At 34.6% G+C, this 22,465-nt stretch overlaps 1 pseudogene across 1 annotated transcript in view; it reads right to left on the bottom strand.

The window, feature by feature from the left end:
* Nucleotides 1-15,355, bottom strand: part of LOC143256610 (protein O-mannosyl-transferase Tmtc3-like) — a 91,466-nt pseudogene extending 76,111 nt beyond the window's left edge. Inside the window, exon 1 of the transcript XR_013031423.1 lies at nucleotides 15,243-15,355. The product of XR_013031423.1 is annotated as a protein O-mannosyl-transferase Tmtc3-like (transcript). The remainder of the gene's footprint in view (nucleotides 1-15,242) is intronic.
* Nucleotides 15,356-22,465: the final 7,110 nt, after the last annotated feature.

Here is a 22,465-nt window from a genome sequence, read left to right on the forward strand (position 1 = left end):
TTTAAATTACGATTTTTGTAGCATCTTCGTTCCTGAATAACTACTAAAATTGAGCAATTCCAATACTTTTGTTTTCATTGCGTGTTACTTGTACAAACAAAAAAAAATGTATTTTTACCAAATTCTGTGGAAACTGGTCGAAAAAGGGAAAGCAGTCGACTAAAATTATGGGTTTATTTAACCTTGTAAAATGAACAAAGATGGGCATATCTCATATTTTGATATGCATATGTATGGGTCCTGTAGAAAAATATTTTTATACTAAATTTCATACAAAATGCTCGAAACATGGTGGAGTAATTGACCGCAAACCCACAAAGTTTTGATTTTTTTTTTTACACTCTGAGCATTCTAAAATAAAGACTCAAAATAAGCAAATCCAACTTTTCTTTTTATTTGTATATCACTGTGTATGCTCAATTATATTTGTGCTAATTTTCATCTTGATTGTTGTAAGTATGACCGCATAGAAGTCCAAAATATGGATTTTTTTTCAGGTTTTTTAACCTTCAACCTCATAAAATCTTTGAAAAGGGCTAAGTCAGAAAACAGAAAAAGAATACTGAGCGTATTGGACCAAGGTGTAATCTTACTACGTTTCAATTCAATCAGCCGAGAAATGGAAGAATGGGTATCGATTGAAGTAGTGTTTAGAAAAAAAGAAACAATATAAAGACATATAATCCATAACATATTCGAAGTAATGAAAATTGCATTACGAGGGTACAGCATATACAAATCAGAATAATATATCATTATTATAATTATAGTGACAGCAAATATTGTTTTTAATTCACTATAAATGTTTTATTTTAAATAAACATTTTACTGTTTAATATCTGTGACACACACATTGCCAGTTGTTCTAGTACCATAGCAACTGTTTGGCATGCTGCAGAGCCCACCAAGTGCATTGGATAGAGACAAGGTGTGTGCTTTTTCGCAGGCATCTCTACCCAAGCATATATCGCATGTTCTAACCCTAGTCTCCTCAGTTTCATTATTGGAGAGAAAATTCTTCATACTGAAGTCGTAGCATTTAACGTATACTTACGTTTTTCACAACAGATTTCGAGATCTCTTGACGTTGAGTGAAGATGTTTCGTATCAGTAGCAAAGGATGATTAGTAGCTATGAAACTTCAGATGTTGACTAAGTTTCAGATCACTGAAGGGCATGTGAAACTTACTGAAACAGACAACTCCATTCAAGCGTATATGATATAATTACTGAAATTACAAAATCATTTAAGGAATAGCAAAACGTACGATAATATGCATGATTTTTGGCTCACAATAAATTTGTTTACAGAAATTACAGAATACTTGAGAGGTCTGCTTGGATTTTCTGCATCTTGAAGCAAGGCAAGTTACCCACTCGGCCACGCCCAACTGACAAAAAGACAACATAAGCACCTTGTATTACAGCTAACATTATCGCAGAACTAAATAAGACCAGGCAGGTTAAATATTCTAATACCTTAGTGTTCGTAGGCTTGAAAAAAAAAAAAAACAGTCAAATACACAAAGACAAAATAGTAGGTAGACCAAGTTGAAAGTTTTTTTTTATCTTCAACTTTTCAGATGGATCTATACCTTAAGCTGTTTAGGATAACAAGATGGGAGTGTTAAACTATATATTTTGGAAGGGCCTATTCATCTTGTCTTCGAATCAGTGTTGTTGTTTCTCGACATTCGTATGATGAAACAATGTTATACAGATAATAATAATACTAAGTACGCACCATGGTAATAATCTGCAATCTACTCATTATTCAAATTACCAAATTACGGAAGTTTCATAAGGATCTACCTGCTGCTAGTGTTAATAAAACCAACAGGTATGATTTGATATACACACACTCACCAACAATGCGGAGAAGCAAAAACTAGCACAGCAGAACCGAAAGGAAATAGAAAATAGCATTATATAACAGAGAGCTAACAATGTGACTTTATCTTATTGGCAGTGATTAAAGTGAACAATGCACCTAATGTTTGAAGTGATCATCAAAGCAGAAAAACGAAGATAGAGTTGTAACGCAGATAACAGCAGTGTGACTTCATTACAGCTCGGCTCAGGCCACATGTGTCAAGAATAAGAATCGAAAGTAACAAAAGCACATAAAGGTACAGAACGACGAATGTTTTCTCGTGCAATAATACTTTCACGTTACTACAAATAAGTTCTTTAGTGAGTGTAAGCCTCCACTTGCACTCGTACCAAAGTTAAGTGATGAGGCTGGGAAATGTACAATGAGAACTAACACGGTCCGTAAGACTATAACAAGCTATCTTATAAGTGAAAGACAAGTCACAGATACGATAGAACGTGGGGCATTATACTTAAACATCGCTCTTATAACGAGATTTACGCTATACGAATCATAAACAGACGTTTCATGTCGCTGACATTATGTGGCTAATCTATTTAAACATTTGAAGTCAAAGCTTCGTTATTAAAAATTCAACAAAAATAAACCGTTAAGTCCATAGCGCTGTTTATAATAACTCTCCCCATTCGTGTTAAATAATCTCAACGCATTGAAACAGAAGCGAATACAATTATAAAATCTTTATCATACTATAACTACAAAAGTTACCTACAATAAAAAGTCTGAAAAACGATGGCAAACAGCCACTTGATTTGAGAAATTTTTGTATCAAAATAAATTAGATAATAGCCACTTGTACAGATAATAGACACAGTCCTTGCCTAACACAATATCAAGTGTAAAATATTTCCTTAAATGGGAACTGACAGTTATATTTCTAACAATACAACTATGTGCAGTAGTTCGTATATGCATGGTATCGTTTGCACGATCTCTCTGAAAATGAAGTGTCTCAGGTACATAATTAAAGACTATATCCAATACGTGTTCCAGATAATATGAGATACAAAGTTGCCCTTTAACTGAGGATTTCCATTTCCATTATAAACGACTACAAAATTCCTTGTTGTACAATAAATTATACTTAGTTAATTATATGGTGCACGTTATTATAGTTAAGGCTGACATTCGGCAAGAGTTGGTACCTACATTCATTCTTCTAGCAACTAACACATAACGATGGAAAGTTTAAATTGTCTTGCTGGTTGACAACAAATATGTACATAAATGTAGCATAAACAACAGCTGTGCTTTATTTATTGCATAATTTGCGCGTGAGAAACGAAACTGTCATTCGTAGTTTTTGTATTATTGTACGAAAACATAACTCCGTAAGCCAGTCCAAGTCTCAAAACGGCCTAAAACTCTCATGCAGCCGAAGTTCAAAAAGTTATTTCTAACTATTGAGGACAAAGGTGCTCAACTATGAGTGGAAAATTGGAAAATACGTAACTTCGTCTGAAATTCAAAAGTTACCGATTTTAACAGTGAGAGCAGATAGAGATAGAGGGCACTATGTGAAAAGAGAATACTTTAGAAAGCTAGAGTGTTATAATATTAAATATTTTGTCGTGTTATTTGATTTTATTATATTAATCTTTAGAGCTTAGAGTTAAATAACAAAAAATAACTAAATTTAATAAAATTGGAAATTAGTGTAGTAAGTATAAGCTTTTAATTTAGATTTTAGTTGTGTGATGTGTAGTATAATGTTAGATTAGGCTTAGTTATAATTTAACTTATAGTGAAATTGTAAAACAAATTAAATACGTTGTTTTATTTAATAAATACAGTCTAAAACTAGTCAGTTGACAAACTAAGGCTTAACGGTGTTAGTAACAGGTTACTGGTATTTATCGTACTATCAAGTATTTATTTTAATTCTACAAATAATACAATGGTTTAGACTAGAAAGCTAAGCGTTCTTAGTTTATTAGGTGCAGTTAATGGGTTTTTTTGGAGAACTCTGGAGTACTATGCACTATTAAAGAAGCTAGTAGCGAGGATGTTCATATTATATGTAGAGTTTGCAGGTTGGAAGGTATCCTAACTAAAGTTGAGGAAAGAAATAGAGAGAAATACAAACTGTGGGAAATGACAGCAGAACTTCAAGAGAAGCTTAAGCTTTTACATGCAAGGAAGCAATCAACTGAGGTTAACATTGACATTCAGAAAGTTAGAAAGAGTAGTATTAAGGTTAAAAGCAGTGAAACTAATTGTAAAGACCATATTACATTGAGCTACAGATTTCAGCCTCCGGCTTATGTAGACGAAAAGCAACTGAAGGGAGAGAAACCAAAGGAAATTAAGAAAGATATGGATTATGAATTTAAATTAAAATAGGTTATAGTTATAGGTGATTCATTGACACTGTATGTAGATACAATAGTTTGTTGGGTAAATAGGGTGAAAAGAATTAGATTATGCTATCATTGGATGGAAGGCATAACTGATAGAACAAGAGATATAGTGAAGGGATATAGGGATATGACAATGATGCAGTCTGTTGTGCATGTAGGGATAGCGATGTAGGGAAAAGTAAGTCAGAGAACCTAATTAATACATACAAAGGGTTGATATAAAAACATTTACAAATAAAGGTAATACATTAATTGTGTCAGGGATACTGCCAAAAATTAGTTGTGGAGATGAAGTTTTGAGTAGGTTACTAGAGCTAAAACTAGGCTGAAATTAATCTGTAAGGATGAGAAGATCAGCTGGTTGGACTTAGTTCAGTGGAAGAAGAAAATATTTTTTGGAATGAATGGTTTGGACTTGAGTAGAAAAGAGTATAATTGCAAGACCTATTAACTCAATTATAAGGGAGGTTTTAAAGTAGGACTAGATAGTGGTGAGGGGAAATATAAATGAAACAAAAACTGAGACGTAGAGGAAGGTATAGCATAGGAAACTGGTATAAAAGTAGTTATAGGAATAGGCTTAATTGTTACTATTATAATGCTAGAGCTATAAAAAATAAAATAGATGACTTTAGAGCACTGGTAGGAATAGAATATTTTGATATATTGGGAATAACTGAAACATGGCTAATGTAGGTGATTCTGATGATAGAAATGTCTTTAAAACACATGATTATAGGTTATTTAATGTGGACAGAGTAGTAAAGCGAGGCAGAGGACTGGTGCTATATGTTAAATGTAAGTTACTTTCCGTTGAAGTTGAGAATATTAAGACTAATAGTAAGGACATTGAATCCATTTCGGTTTCTATTAGTGGATACCAAGGGAAAAAGCTCTTAGTGAGAATATGTTACAAGTTACTAGATGAAACTGACGAAATCAGTGAGATTAAGATATAAGGTGTTAATGAAATCACAGTTATAGGTGATTTAATTTCAGACGTGAAGACTGGAAAATGTTAGAGTCAAACAATGAATCTCTATGAGATTTCTGGAAACTGTTCAAGACGGATTTCTTCACCAGTTGGTCAAGAAAACCTACTAGAAATAATGCTATTTTAGATTTATCGTTAACTTCTTATATGGAAATGGTTGAGAGGAAGGAAACTGGAGAACACCTAGGTACAAGTGATCGTTCATGTATTAAGTTTGATGTTTTGCTGCATATGAAAATCAGGAATAAAGATATTTTGATTCAGAATTTCAAAAAGCAATTTTGATGGACCGCAACGAGAATTATCTGTCGTGAATTGGACAACCGAATTATTTGGAGACACTGATCAGATGCAGAAAAACTTTAGTAACATTTGTTTCCCCAGTATTCAAAACAAATATATTCCTTACAAAAAAAAGTGCCCCCCCCGCTAGTACAGCGGTATGTCTCCTGATTTACAACGCTAAAATCATGGGTTTGATTCCCTTCGGTGGGCTGAGCAGATAGCCCTTTGTGGCTTTGCTATACGAAAAACACAAACACATACAAAAAAAAGGTAGCTGAAAATACAGAACAGGTTGGCTCACAAAGGGTATAAGGGATTTAAAAAACCATCAGAAATTTAAAAAAATAAATTGACTGGTGTTTATAAAATACCTAGAATATTATAGAAGATAAAGAAAGTTAATCAAATTAGGAAATCCAAAAGATTGGATGAAAAACATTTGGCTATAAAAATTAAAATTAATGATTTTTTTAAAGTACATTAGAGGTAAATAAAATGGGAAATTTCTGGATTTTCAGAAAGTATTTGATAAACTGCCATATAAAAGGCTTGTAAAGAAACTTACCTCTATAGGTGTAGAAAATAAGTTAATTAATTAAATAGAAGATTGACTGGACGGAAGAAAGCAGAGGGTTCTTATAAATGGTGTTCAGTTATACTGGATTAATGTTGCAAGTGGGGTACCTCAGGGCTTAGTCATTTTGCTTATTTTTGATTTACATTAATGATGCAGATGAAGGAATAGTCAATAAATTACTTAAATTTGTAGATAATATCAAGGTCCAGGGTGTTGCCAGCTTTGAAGAGAGACTGCTGCTTTCAAAAATGACTTAGATCATTTAGTGATTTGGCAGATGGATTTTAATTATGATAAATGCAAGATATTACGCGTGGATTATCACGAATTGAATTATAAGAATAATTTGGTTGGAAATAACTTTAATAGTGCCATGAAAGAGAAAGATCTTGGTGTAATGGTTGTTCAATCCCCTAAGCCATTCCAGCAGTGTGTGCTATTGATAGTGGCTGGGCAAATAGGAGTTTAGATTGTATCTACAGAAATGTTGAATATAAGTCAAATTAAGTTATAATTTAACTGTATATATACCACTAGTTTGTCTGCATTTGGAATATTGTGTTCAGTCTTGGGCTCCTTCCTTTGAAAATACATTGAATTGTTGGAAAGGGTTCAGAAGAGGGTGACTAAATTGGTACCTTGGATGGGAGTGGGGTTGTCATATGAGGAGAGATTAAGATCCTTAAAAATTATTTTGTCTCGAAAAAGAAGTTAGAGAGGGCACTGATTGAAGTACATAAGATTGTTGACCCATCAACATTTTTCATACTTAACAGCGAGAATTGTAGAACTAGGGGACATAAATACAGATTTATAGGAAACAGAAACCGTCTTCAACTAAGACAATTTTATTTTTCAAATAGGGTGATTGGCCTATGGAATGGGTTGCTTTCGGATGTTGTGGAAGCAGTAAATTTGAGTAAGTTTAAAAGAAAGCTTGATAGATACATGAATGATAAGAGATGGCTTTATATTTGTTAAATTTATTTAACAGTTTTAGTTTGACTCAACTGAAATGGACCAACAGGTCCACTGTTGTCTTTAAACGTTATGTTATTTTAACGGACCACGAATTGAAGCTAAGGTATTTTGCGATAGAACCTCGCAATACTTATGAGAACAAAATTACGGACCAACAGGTCCCTTATTGTCTTTAAACGTTATGTTATTTTTACGGACCATGGAAATACCAAGCTAAGGTATTTTGCGATAGAACCTCGCAATACTTATGAGAATAAAATTACATTAAATAAATCCAACTGCCTTCTTAAATGCACAGAATAAAACATAATAAACCAACATAATAAAATACGAAACTACATCATGGTAACAACATATGATCACACGTTATGATCACAGATTTAAAGCGAGTGAAATTCTCTTTCATAACTTTTTTTCTTATAAAACAGAAATCAAATCAATTATCAGAAAGAGGAAATATAGTATATTCTTGATGAACCTTCCCCAGATGTTAATTTAAGTAACACGTATTACATGACACTTTCGGATTTTTGCACACTTATAAGGAACACACACAAAAAACGTAATATATTCTCGATGAACTGAAGTTAGGTATTTCAAACTTGCAATATGTTTCATTCATTTCAAAATCCAGCAACGAACAATAATGTTTTTACACTAAAATATTTTAAACTACAATTCTAACAAGACGTTAGTATTATTAAGTTGTATAACAAAGGCCGAGCTCAGCTTAGTGGTTATCTTGCTAGACTGTGGTTACATAGTTCCTGTCCTCTTACTGCAAAGAAAAATCTCGACCTGCGGTTAGGGGTCGTGGATGCGTTATAACAATAAAAATGGACCAAATCGCATAATTTCGTTCTGACAAGAGGAGACCAAAAGTTAGCAGTGAAGGGCGTGGACAAAATACAAAAGTTGGCAGTGAAGGGCGTGGACAAAATATTCTCCCCCTCTTCTGTCATCACAAACTAAGGAATGGCTAGCGCAGTTAGCCTATGCTACCTCTATACTAATTTCAACAGGCAAATTTACATAACTAAATTAATTAATAACTTGCAAAACAGCACGTGAAATTTTTTATTAGAACGGTTATTTTATTTTCCCGAAAAAAGACCAGAGACCACCTAGAATGTTCACATGTTTTCGCATCACTAAATACTAATGTGTCGTTTGTCAGTCAGTCAGTAGACACTAAAATGACGTCACATAAGGGATACTTAATGATGTATTTTTTAGTCTTGACTTCAGTGAAACTTGCGCATGCCAAGAATCACGAGAAGAATTATACATTCTTTAGATTACAACACAACATAACAAATTAACTTTAAAAATAAGAAATAAAATGTTTCCTACTCTTAATTTTGGCTTTATTTACTCTTGAAGCAGAATGCTTTCGGGGATCCTACAGAAGTACATCTTGTGAATATCACAATATTCGCGGTGAGTGAGCGATAAGCCTGAAGACTTATACAACTACAAATTAGAGCTCAATACTCGTGCTAGGCATAGCATAAAGACCATTATGTATCTATTCAAGAACAAATAAATGTATTATGTCTTGTACGCATGATCTTAGTAGCATCGATGTCGAACATTTCTGATAAGAGATTATATGACGAAACAAGATATAAAGTATCAATTATTTTGCTATGCAGAGTACGTGCTTCTGATGCATAAGAACACATTCAAAATGATCAATTTAAGGTTCCTATTTTTAATTAAAGATAAGAGTGTTATTGTAAAGAGGCCGAGTTCGTTATATCAAAACGATTTTGAAATGCCACCACGCCATTATAGTTCATATTGTCACGTTAGGAATGCTCATTCTGACGATCATGCATCTTGATAGTAGCTCTACAGAGTACATTTTACTACCAAAAACTCCAATGTAAAGCTGTCATGTCCAAAGCACATCAATCCTTCCTGAATGCTTTCAATAAATCATCTAGTGTTCGAGGGCGACGATTTTTTAGCACCCATTTCACTAGCCCGATCACACAGAAACCAATAAGTGCTACGTTCTGCGACTTGAAAGTTATCTCTTCACATGTAGCTAAAATAGCACATTTTTAAAAAAATTATCCGAGTGCTTGAGATACGCGAGTATTAAATGGGAATTATCTTAATGAAACCATATCCTTTTACTTCTTTTCCAGACATAGATATATCGTTATTTGAAGCACGTGAATGGCTTTATGTTCATAGTTTTTTTTAAATATTACTCATATTGCCTACCACAACTCAGGTATTATTTGTTGTATATCTATTCCTGGATTTTCCCTAGTGACACAATTTGACTCTTATTCCAGTTAAACATGTTTAGTGGGTTAGTCCCAAGACATAGCTTTCCAATAATCTCTTTCTTTAAATTCTGAAGAGAGATTTGAACTTCTTGCAGTATTTGAAATTTGAACTGACCACCAACGTGGCCGACTTCGCACTAGTTTTCAGATCGTGAGGGAATAAACCCACATCGCATTCAAAAATCCCATACAAAACACACCGTTAGCCGTACATCTTTCGTAATGGAAGATAGAAATGACCGAAAATGTCTCAACGAAGCTTAATAGTCGCTTTAAACAAGCAAAGTGTAATACCTGCGTGAACACAAACATAAACTATTTTGTACAAGAGAAACGCGGCTAATCCCTAAATTTTGCATCTTCGTGGTTCCTTTGAAAGTAAAGTGTTCTTTCTGAAAAGTCAATACATCGAGCCTCTTATCAGAATAATGTTTTTTTCTCTTTTCTCTAACTTGAATATCGGAAGCCGTGACACAATCCCCATCACTACCCTAATTTGGTTTCAACAATTCGCTTACTAGGTGTTAAGTGTAAGGTATAACGTTTGCTTGGAAATTTATAGTTTGAACACAGCTGTATGATTTGAGCGCATACTTTTCTCAAAAGCGATCACATATCGTTGTCTTTACTTGACCTTCTCCAAGCAATAAGAAAACGTAGTACCGACAAATCCAGGAGAAAGAAGTTACAAAACAAACACGAAAACATATATATTTACAAGCACTTCTATATAAAACCTTATCTCTTTTCTCATGTCTTTATTTAACAGAAAGGTAATTTGTTGAACCCTGCATTTTCTAAGGTTAATATGTCAACCAGTTACGGGGCCTGGCATGGCCAAGCGCGTAAGGCGTGCGACTCGTAATCCGAGGGTCGCGGGTTCGCGCCCGCGTCGCGCTAAACATGCTCGCCCTCCCAGCCGTGGGGCGTATAATGTGACGGTCAATCCCACTATTCGTTGGTAAAAGAGTAGCCCAAGAGTTGGCGGTGGATGGTGATGACTAGCTGCCTTCCCTCTAGTCTTACACTGCTAAATTAGGGACGGCTAGCACGGATAGCGCTCGAGTATCTTTGCTCAAAATTCAAAATAAACAAACACATCAAAGTGGTGGCGCCCACTCGTAATTTTTGTAGTATAATTTCACACTGGCTATTAGTTGCAGAACAATTATGCTGAAGAGAAACGTGATGCTAGGATGTACCACACATGTCCCAATAATAGCAGCAACCATTAATTACATTATTAATATTAACGTAAAAATCAAATTAGCACACGACATGAAAACAGGAATATTATGGAAGAAATGAATTCTTCGGAAAAAGGACTCGAAGATCGAATGGATTGCTTAACAATGTCCCCTAACTGAGATGAGTTAGGAAATACATATTAGATTATTTGTTCCAAATCTCAATATACAGTACTAAACATATCCGGTTTCAAAACTTTTAATGTAACATGATAAATTCGATAACGAATGGTTCATTGCTGATTTCAAACGTACTGACTTATCTACATAACTACCGCCAATTATAAACTATTGAAATCGTTGTTGCAGCTACATATAGAAGGTAAGGTAATGTATCGAACACCGCAAAACAAAAATTCTATACTTTACCGAAAGGTTCATTATTATTGTTGGTAAATAACCTGTTCGTTTCCCATTGTAACAGAATCACCGACAATGCTTCATAAAACTTGTACACTAATTATATACCTCAGTACTACTCGTGTGGACCTAATTATTTAGTTTCGGCTACCTTTGTCTTTAAAACACGAAACCTTAAACCCAGTTTCTATCTGGATATCAAATGTCTAATAAAAGTTAATACCCCCTCATCGTTGTATAGCTTTGTGGTTAACTTTAAATAAACAGCAAAATTACTTTAAGGTAGTTGATCAGTTGAGCTTAGAATCCATGTCTTTCTATAATACATTTTCTCTTGAACTGTACGTTCTACAACAAACGGAGTTCTATCTTTATCGCACTATACACCGGCACACATCTGTAGGTAAGTTGACAATGCAGCATTTGAGTTAAATCAACATCTACTGATCGAACTTAACGATTCTAAGTTTTTCATATCCTCTCTCCCTAGGGCCCGGCATGGCCTAGCGCGTAAGGCGTGCGACTCGTAATCCGAGGGTCGCGGGTTCGCGCCCGCGTCGCGCTAAACATGCTCGCCCTCCCAGCCGTGGGGCGTATTATGTGATGGTCAATCCCACTATTCGTTGGTAAAGAGTAGCCCAAGAGTTGGCGGTGGGTGGTGATGACTAGCTGCCTTCCCTCTAGTCTTACACTGCTAAATTAGGGACGGCTAGCACAGATAGCCCTCGAGTAGTTTTGTGCGAAATTTCCAAACAAACAAACAAAACCTCTATCCCTAGATACATGTTTAAACGATAGATAGGGTAGAGCATATCGACCACGGTGCGATAAAATAAATCCTCCTTTATTACCGATGAAGAATGGATCACCCTTTAAAAGCAATTGGTCTTCAGGGTTTTATTCGTCCAACCATAAAACGAAATAAACGTATTTTGAGCTATGTTAGAAAATAGACATTAGATCATTTGTCCCAAATCTCGATATACTGAACTTGAATTTTTCAGCTCGCAGATACTTAAGCAACATCGTATATTTTCTTTGGGTTCAACTGATATAATAGAGAAAAGAGTAATAAGAGTAAATAAAGCCTTGACTTGGCAACTGCCATAAATGTATAACGTATAAAAAAATGGCAGGATATGTTCCATGTACACTACTGTTGCCAAAAAAAAAAAAAAAAAGAATATTCGGTATTGCAAAGGTAGAAGCACAAAAAAACAACAACAAACCCAATCAGGTTGTTGTAAGTGTTGGTATTACGACTTGGATGACCTGGCTATTTTCGTTCTTAAAGCTTATAACTATCTTAATGTAGGAAGCAATATATCTGTTAAAATCATTTTAATTAATCTAGTGATTTAGAATTATATTCAGATTAAGTTGGCTTATGCTTACAGTTTTGTAAATCACTCTGTTTACTTTAGGTTTAGTTTGATTTTCAATTTCGAGCAAAGCTACACGAAGGCTATTTGCGCTAACCGTCCCAAACTGTCCCTAATTTAGCAGTATAAGACTAGAGAGAAGGAAGCTATTCATCAACACCCACCGCTAACTCTTGGGCTACTCTTTTACCAACTAATAGTGGGACTGACCGTCACATTATAACGCCCCCACGGCTGAAAGGGTGAGCATGTTTGATGTGATGGGACTCGAATCCACGACCCTTGGATTACGAGTCGAGTGTCTCAACCACCTGGCCATGCAATTGTTTACTTTATGCCGTCCACTAGTCACTTAAATTTTGCCTAAAAGCGTTAGACAATTCAATGTGATAAAGCAGTTTGAAAACTAATGCAAATATTTACAAAACATCAGCTCGTACAAATATATTATACAAAAATTTGATAGAACAAAAACATTTACTGTAACAGACATGTACATATTGCTATGAATGTTTTTTGTATAAAACACAGTAAATACATTGTTATGTACTAAATTTTCGCACTAAAAGTAATTAAATTAATTATTCCATAAAACATAAGTTAACATAACCCACAAACTTGTAGAATAATACAGTATTGTGTTTGACGAATATTTACAATAGGCCGCATTCAGTGTAGAGACTACAGAATAGGACAATGCGTGAGAAATCGATAACTTTTTTTAACGAGGGTTGAGTAAAGTGGTTATTTTGTTACGAGCTCGGAATTTATCTGGTAACGAATCTACAACGGGTTAGAACAATGTGCAATTTTACATATAAATAGCCATATAGGTAATACCGGTTATTGTGTTTATTATTTGATTTGCCCGTTTCTTTACAATTAAGCACAAAGCTACACTATGGCCTATCTGTGTCATGCCCACCACGGGTATCAAAACCCGGTATTAGCGGTGGGTGTCCGGAGACACGCAGCTGTGCCACTGGGAGGTTTATTATTTGGACGTTAATTTTATGATAACTATTCGAACACTTCCTTTTCGGAAATAAATAAGAAGTTATCCATAAACTACAGTAACGAATGTTATGATTACTGGGCAGTAAAACCATCACTGTATTAGGTAATTATAAACAGATATATATCTCAACAAATATCTAAGTCCACATTACAGTTTACATCACAGCACGTTTTATTCCAAAGCAGTTTATTTAAGGATTAAATGTGCAGTGAAAAGTTATACAGCACGACATACAGTAGTCTATAGCAAACATATATAACAAGGGGGTCCGGCATGGCCAAGTGTGTTAAGGCGTTCGAGTCGTAATCCGAGGGCCCCGAGTTCGAATCCCGGTCGCACCAAACATACTCGTCCTTTCAGCCGTGGGGGCGTTATAATGTTACGGTCAATCCCACTATTCGTTGGTAAAAGAGTAGCCCAAGAGTTGGCGGTGGGTGGTGATGACTAGCTGCTTTCCCTCTAGTCTTACACTGCTAAATTAGGGACGGCTAGCGCAGATAGCCCTCGAGTAGCTTTGCGCGAAATTCAAAACAAACAAATAATATAACAAGGGAGATAAACTTGTCTTATTATCGTCGACTACTTCATGAGGTGAAAACTTTTAAATAATATAAATGATATCTCGACAAAATAATGCCTCAAACAAACAACGAAATTCTCACAGTAGCGATAAATCTTGTGGGTTGAGTTTTTAGCAGAATAGGAAGAGAGGGAACACGTCGAGAGAGTAAGATAGGTTTTCTGAAGAAAAAGGATATATCCTTATGCAGTTTTCTTTCATAGGAACAGTGACGCTCGTAAATAAACAAGCTGGGCTATGTTTAGTGTTCCTTAATTACATGTAAGTTTCTATCAGTTAATTTAGCTTTTTCTCTATAATTTAAAACCTGTGCACAATCCATACTTAATAACTCTATCTACGTGTGATGACCCAAGGGTATCTGTAATAATGGTATGTCTGTTACGGTGACATTTACGCTACTGTACGTAAACATACATAAATAAACAAGTTTTATTTTCTGCGACACAGCTACTATTGTAATTATTTTGCTGACGTATCTAACGGACAACATTACACTGAATAGTTTCTTTAAGTTTGAACAGAACCCAAACATCATTTCACGTGCCTGTTACGTATTTACGTATCTGTCTGAATATATTTGGAAATATAGAATATCTCGATAACCTCAGTGGTTTATCGTTCTTTGCATTTTAACTTTCTTTTACGTTTAGATTCCCCAGCAGGATAGTCACAAGCTTAGGGACTTACTACACTAAAATCGGGGGTTCTTTTCGTCGCGGGAAATACAACAGGTAGCCCAGTATAATTTTTTTCTAAACCAAAGTTTTATTTTTAGAGCCCCCGGAGGGATAGTGACAAGATTACGGATCTACAATTCTAAAATCCGAGGTTCAATTCCTCTTGGTGAACAAAATAGTTAGCCCAATGAGACTTTTCTCTAAACCAAACTTTCATTTTTAGTGAAAAGTAAATAAATTCCACCTAGAGGGAAAAAAAAACACAAACAATTTGACGATCACAAATAGGTATAATTACATTTTTTTAAATTTATTTTACATGGTTCATAAATTTGAATGTTAATAAAATTTTGGTAAAATATGCTACTGTTTAGTTTATATAAAATGTACCTAATCACATCGACGCTGTGTACGGGGGCGTTAATTTGTCTATGAACGTACAACAATAAAATTCGGGGTTTGATTCCTTGCAGTGGACACAGCCGATTATTAAACGTAGCTTTGCTCTAAAAAAAATAAACAATATACTTTTAATCGTTAAAACTTCTAAACAACCGCTAACTGCAGGTTGAGTATCTTACCCTTGTTTGTGTTCTCGGAGAACGAAGTAGTTGGCGTGGAGCCATAAATGTGGTCTGCCGACTGACGTTGCAGTATCACTGTGGAATACGAACGAGAAGAGAGACGTTAAGACTGTTACGGCAGAAGAACGCAGGATATTAATCTCGATTCGTCCAAACAACTCAGCGTATATTCAATGCACGTTCAAGACAGTCCATTCAAGCAGGTGGAAGGGGTGCAAAGTAATTTGGGCGACAGCGCTCTCTCATGGCAACACATTTCGTTCACGTGCTGTTTCAAAAATACAAGAATAAAGAAGTTACGTTTGTGTTAGAGCAGAGTTAACAATTGAAAAACTTTCAATATATACATATATATATATATATATACAAGCCCGGCATGGCCAGGTGGGTTAAGGCGTTTGACTGGTAATCCGAGGTTCGCGGGTTCGAATCCCCGTTGCACCAAACATGCTCGCCCTTTCAGCCGTGGGGGCATTATAATGTGACGGTCAATCCCACTATTCGTTGGTAAAAAAGTAGCCCAAGAATTGTCGGTGGGTGGTGATGATTTCCTCTAGTCTTACACTGCTAAATTAGGGACGGCTAGCGCAGATAGCCCTCGAGTAGCTTTGCGCGAAACTTAAAACAAAAGCAAACCAGTTCTCTTCGCTCAACCGATTGAGTTTTGTTATTATTACTTACACCAGGTGTTTTAGAACTTTCGAAAGGGAAGAAATTAATTTTGAATACTTGCAAACTTGCATACTTCATACGAACCACTCAAACACCACTCTCCCACCATGTATAAACGTTTATTACAAATTATCATTAGTGAAAGTTCAGTATACGTTTACCAATAATTTGAAATTCATTTCTAAAATATCGAACTCAGCTGTCTATTGAAATATAAAAACATAATTTCTACCTGTTGACAACACTACGTGAGGCACAGTGGTTTCTATGATAAATATAATGAAATAAAAATACATTCAAGTGTTACTTAAATGAAACATTTCAAAAAAAAAAGGAAATAACAATTTAAAGTTAAATTTTAACTTCAGAAAGACACCTGGTGTCGAAATAATTATTTACTTTACATGATGCTTATTTTTTTTGCAAATAAACATTACATCCTAGGTACAAACATACACATTCCTGAAGTCACTGAGCTTGATGGTCTAGCAGTGAGGAAATTTTATTTTTCAGTCAATTGTACCCGGAATTTCTGTTTCAAAAATAGTGCGGCACTACTGACAGCGCCCTCTGAAGGCATTTAGACAAACGTGAGACAAAACGTCTTCCCACGTGTGTTATTGGGGAGTAAAGTTTTTAAGCGTCCCCGGTTATTAACCCTCACTCACAGAGGACGAGGTTGGTGTTATCTGTTGTGTCTTTTAACTTCACGAAGCGATACATGCAGTATGTTGACAAAGTTAGGCTTAGTGACAGGATGATATAATAGTTCGAAAGCATTAAAATTATAGTAGAATTCATTTTGAAAACTGAAAGGACAAAAAAAAAGCAAGTTGAACACAAATCTAAATATTAGGTTTGTCAACTTTGTTTTGATTTAGATAAATAAATGTTTGTTTTGTTTTTGAGCTCAACTAATACTTTATTATTATTTGGTAGGAATTTTGATAACATTAACGGCAATAGAATTTCGTGAAAACTAGAGAGTGACCTACTAGTAAACCCGAGGCCTTTTTATGCTAAAAATCCGAATTAGATATCCGTGGTGGTTTGAGTTCGCTCGTTGTGTAGGTTTTGCTTAAGAATAATAAAACGAAACACTAGAAAAACAATAACTGAATCCATCGACTGTCTTATGCATGCACTTATTGTACGAGGAATTTTGATACTTATGAGTGTTTGCGGAATGTCGATATTTGTGAACATATGAGGAAGTTGATATTTGTAAGTATACTGGGATTTTAATATTTGTGAGCATATGAGGAAGTTGATATTTGTAAGTATACTGGGATTTTAATATTTGTGAGCATATGAGGAAGTTGATATTTGTAAGTATACTGGGATTTTTTGTGAGCATATTTGTGAGCATATGAGGAAGTTGATATTTGTAAGTATACTGGGATTTTAATATTTGTGAGTGTATGAGGAATTTGATATTTGTTAGTATACTGGGGATTTTAATATTTGTGAGCATATGAGGAAGTTGATATTTGTAAGTATACTGGGATTTTAATATTTGTGAGCATATGAGGAAGTTGATATTTGTAAGTATACTGAGATTTTTTGTGAGCATATTTGTGAGAATATTTGTGAGCATATGAGGAAGTTGGTATTTGTAAGTATACTGGGATTTTAATATTTGTGAGTGTATGAGGAATTTGATATTTGTTAGTATACTGGGGATTTTAATATTTGTGAACATATGAGGAAGTTGATATTTGTAAGTATACTGGGATTTTGATATTTGTGAACATATGGGGAAGTTGATATTTGTCAGTATACTGGGAATTTTAATATTTGTGAGCATATGAGGAAGTTGATATTTGTAAGTATACTGAGATTTTTTGTGAGCATATTTGTGAGAATATTTGTGAGAATATTTGTGAGTGAGTGTATGAGGAATTTGATATTTGTAAGTATACTGGGATTTTAATATTTGTGAGTGTATGAGGAATTTGATATTTGTTAGTATACTGGGGATTTTAATATTTGTGAACATATGAGGAAGTTGATATTTGTAAGTATACTGGGATTTTGATATTTGTGAACATATGGGGAAGTTGATATTTGTCAGTATACTGGGATTTTAATATTTGTGAGCATATGGGGAAGTTGATATTTGTAAGTATACTGTGATTTTTTGTGAGCATATTTGTGAGAATATTTGTGAGCATATGAGGAAGTTGATATTTGTAAGTATACTGGGATTTTAATATTTGTGAGTGTATGAGGAATTTGATATTTGTAAGTATTCTGGGATTTTAATATTTGTGAGTGTATGAGGAATTTGATATTTGTTAGTATACTGGGGATTTTAATATTTGTGAGTATATGAGGCAAGTTAACGTTTGTAAGTAAACAGGGATGTTATTTGGAGAAACTTTCACACTATATTTTTCAAAATTACTTTTATAGTACAGAACACATGTCAAGCAGTTTTCCAATATTATATTCGCTGTCAAAAAATATTTTGATTGGTTGAAGAGTCTGATTTTCAAAATATTTTCCCTTCTATTTTTAGTTTTATTATACACTATCTCTTCTCGCGTTTAGTTTAAGAGATAGTTTGCAGTTTCAGTTTTGCACGTGACTCGTGTATATTCTTTCGCGCAAAATTCTAAAAGAACAATAAAAAATGCACGATTTTGACAAACATTAAATGAGCAGGAAATCCTGGGTCAGTATCTTTAACTTTGATTCTCGAAACTCTTCACGGACAGAGAAACCAATGAAATATAGTTCGCTAATTATTGCGATATAGCAAGGAATTTGTGTACATTCGAGGACACCACATACAAACTGATACGACAGCTAGTAGATCGAACGCTTCACGAACGGCAGTCTATTACACTGAATTTAAGTTTCGAAGCAAAACTATTACGTGCAGCTCGAGCTCGTATACAAACAGATAACACGAAACTATTTCGTGCATACATACACTCTAAAACTTAAATGTCCGTCAAGTCCGCTGAAACATTTATCCGTATTAAATTCAAGACGGTTATTCTACCTGATCGATTCCACTATAATTACATTTTAATGACGAATTTGCACAGTTCCGTTAAGGGTCCACGTGCTGTTCCCTGTTGTTTAAAATTTCTTTACTATGTCATATTAACGGTCCACGTGCTGTTCCCTGTTGTTTGTGGTTCTTTACTATGTCATATTAAGGGTCCACGTGCTGTTCCCCGTTGTTTGTGGTTCTTTACTATGTCATATACTTGGTTATTACCGTTTCACAAACGATTTTATACATGAAACAATAACAAAAAAAACAAACATATGACATTTCTGTCCACGTATTAATTCCATTAAAAATCACACTTAAACAAAAATTCAAATCATGAACTTATTGAAGAATGTCAAGACGTTTATAAATTTAGGCTTAAGCAGCCAATGAAAGGATGTCCTTGCTTATTTTGCTGAATTTCACACAAAGCTGTTCGAGGACTATTTGCCTACCCTTTCCTAATTTTAAAATGACGCGTAAGAGGGTGAGACAGCTTGTCAACACAAGTCACTGCTAAGTGTTAGGCTACTCTTTGCCAACGAATAGCAGGATTGATCGTAACATAGCAGCGTCCTCCGCAGTTGAAAGGGCAAGCATATTCGTGCCGGTTTTGACATTTTAACCTACAGCTTTTGAGTCGAGCGCTCTAATTAACAAGTCATGTCAAACGCAATTAGTTCGTTACTTGAAGAAACTAACTAGGTTAAATTAATAAGACCAATGAACATAGTATATGTTTGGGTGTCCAGTGACTGAATGTCACACTACAACGCTTCTTCACATACAAACTCCCCACATACCATCACCACGAAACAAAGGAAAAGAAAGCTTAAACGGAAAGAAGGCTTAGGTGCACTGTGAGCTTAACGTAATATAACGAGTCGGTTGTCAATGTCATCTGGACGAAAGAATAAATACTGGACGAATGCCACATAACTATTGTGCATTCGGGTATTCCAACGTGTTGCTAAACATAAAGTTGTGTTAAGTACTGATTACTTTGCTTTTAATCTTAAACGTGTTTAAGATTAATGTTATTCATAAACGGTATATATTTTAGTAAATTACCTGTAGCCTTATGTATTACTACAATGGGACAAAGTAGCAAAAATAGTTAGAAGCATCCCATTTCTTTCTAGCTCTCCATTACAATGGAAACATTTATTTAAGAAGTATATCATTTCAACGAAACATTCACGCATGCGCAGCGAAAATTTCATTTCAGCGTGTTTTCAGATATGTAATTTATAATAAGTTCAGGAACTTCTTTACTGTCCAACCTATTATTAAACTTTAAACAACGTTTCGTTTTCAAGCTATATATCTAATCATTTCTTCCAAGTGTCAGTGTTTCGTAAAACAGCAATCAGTATCTCGTAACTGAACACAGTGTATAAGTAACTGAATGACAAGTCAGTACATACATATTAGGTAACTTATTGTTTTAAACTTTTTTATGTAGTGTAACTTAAGTCGTAAAAAGACATATTTTGATAGGTACGTCCAGATGGACGATACTTGTAAATGATGTTGTGCCATCAGTACTGTTCTAATTCTCTCTCGCCGGCAAAATGTGAAATCAAAGAGGAAGTCTTCAGTGTAAATGAAATTAGAAGTACCCCAGCCTGAAGTGGCATATTATGTTTGTTTTTCGTGGAAATGTAATGTTTAGAATGTAATGTGGAACTGTAATGTTTAGAATGTAATGTGGAACTGTAATGTTTAGAATGTAATTTGGAATTGTAATGTTTAGAATGTAATGTGGAACTGTAATGTTTAGAATGTAATGTGGAACTGTAATGTTTAGAATGTAATGTGGAACTGTAATGTTTAGAATGTAATGTGGAATTGTAATGTTTAGAATGTAATTTGGAACTGTAATGTTTAGAATGTAATTTGGAACTGTAATGTTTAGAATGTAATGTGGAACTGTAATGTTTAGAATGTAATTTGGAACTGTAATGTTTAGAATGTAATTTGGAATTGTAATGTTTAGAATGTAATTTGGAACTGTAATGTTTAGAATGTAATGTGGAACTGTAATGTTTAGAATGTAATGTGGAACTGTAATGTTTAGAATTTAATTTGGAATTGTAATGTTTAGAATGTAATTTGGAATTGTAATGTTTAGAATGTAAACTTGACTGAAAGGCATCTATATTCACAGTTTGTTTCTCAAAGAGAAAGGTCCACCTTTTGAAATGTGTTACATGGCTTTTATCACTTTCAATGGAAGATTCATTATTTTAATAGATGTTGCAAATAAAAAAAACTTTACTTGATTTTGAATGTTTAGCTTTCAGATTAGCATTCCATTGAAATCTTTTAATCTTATGGAAAAACGTTATTTTCAGTAATTGGCTGTATATATATATATAGTTATAGTTATATCTGACAAATATTTGGATGGACATCTATGAGAAGATTTCTTCTGATGAAATATGTTTTAACATAAGAATTTAAGGAACCAATGACCAACAATACCTTCCAGTAACTTGTTCACACACAAAACAGTATCTTCGAAAGAAGATTAGATTAATTGTTTGTTTGTTTTGTGAATTTCGCGCAAAGCTACTCCGAGAGCTATCTGCGCTAGCCGTCCCTAATTTAGCAGTGTAAGACTAGAGGGAAGGCAGGTAGTTATCACCACCCAACCGCCAACTCTTGGGCTACTCTTTTACCAACGAATAGTGGGATTGACCATCACATTATAATGCCCCCACGGCTGAAAGGGCGAGCATGTTTGGTGCGACCGGGATTCGAACCTGCGACCCTTGGATTACGAGTTGAACCCCTTAACACACTTGGCCATGCCGGGTCGATTAGATTAGTGAGAGAATTTTTGAGAAATGAGGATAACTAAAAAATATCCATTATATAAGAGGTCATCAAACAAATACAAACGAGTAAGGTTTAAACTAAAGCGTGTGTGAAGCCAACAAAAATGCTTCTTTTGGTGTCGTGGGACTTTTGATATAGAATATGCTGAGAAAGAGAGAAATGAAGAAATTTGGCAGACTTTATTCACAAGTGGTGAAGACCATTTATTTCTATTCTCCAAAAGCTCACAGATTTTCGTGTCAGATGTTCCGATCGCCTCATCCTTCACGACAAAGTGCTTGTAGTATTTCTGTAAAGTGTGAATCAACTATTTTGACAGAAGTATTTCAAAGTTTTATAAAAATATCTAATAGTTAAACCACATATGAAGGATTGTACTTCAGTAACTGATTCCTTGGCTTTGCAGATGCAAACTGAATGGAAGGAATATGCATCAGAGCCTCAGTTTTCTTCAAGCTTGCACATATACAACGAGCGTAAGCATCTTTAAAAATTCAAAGAGATCCTAAGTTCATTGTTTTTCATTGCAAAAACCTGGCAAACATTGTCTCACAAAATCGCAAGCTCTTTCCTTATTCCAAGAAGTACACCACAAATCACAAGAATAGGTCTAATTTCAGCATTATTCACATCCACCTTTGACTCCTTTTCGATTTGTTCTGTTCTGTTCTGTTGTTCTAAAATCAGCCCAGGTCAG

This window comes from Tachypleus tridentatus, chromosome 7, assembly GCF_004210375.1.
Source record: "Tachypleus tridentatus isolate NWPU-2018 chromosome 7, ASM421037v1, whole genome shotgun sequence".
Classification (NCBI taxonomy): Eukaryota; Metazoa; Arthropoda; class Merostomata; order Xiphosura; family Limulidae; genus Tachypleus; species Tachypleus tridentatus.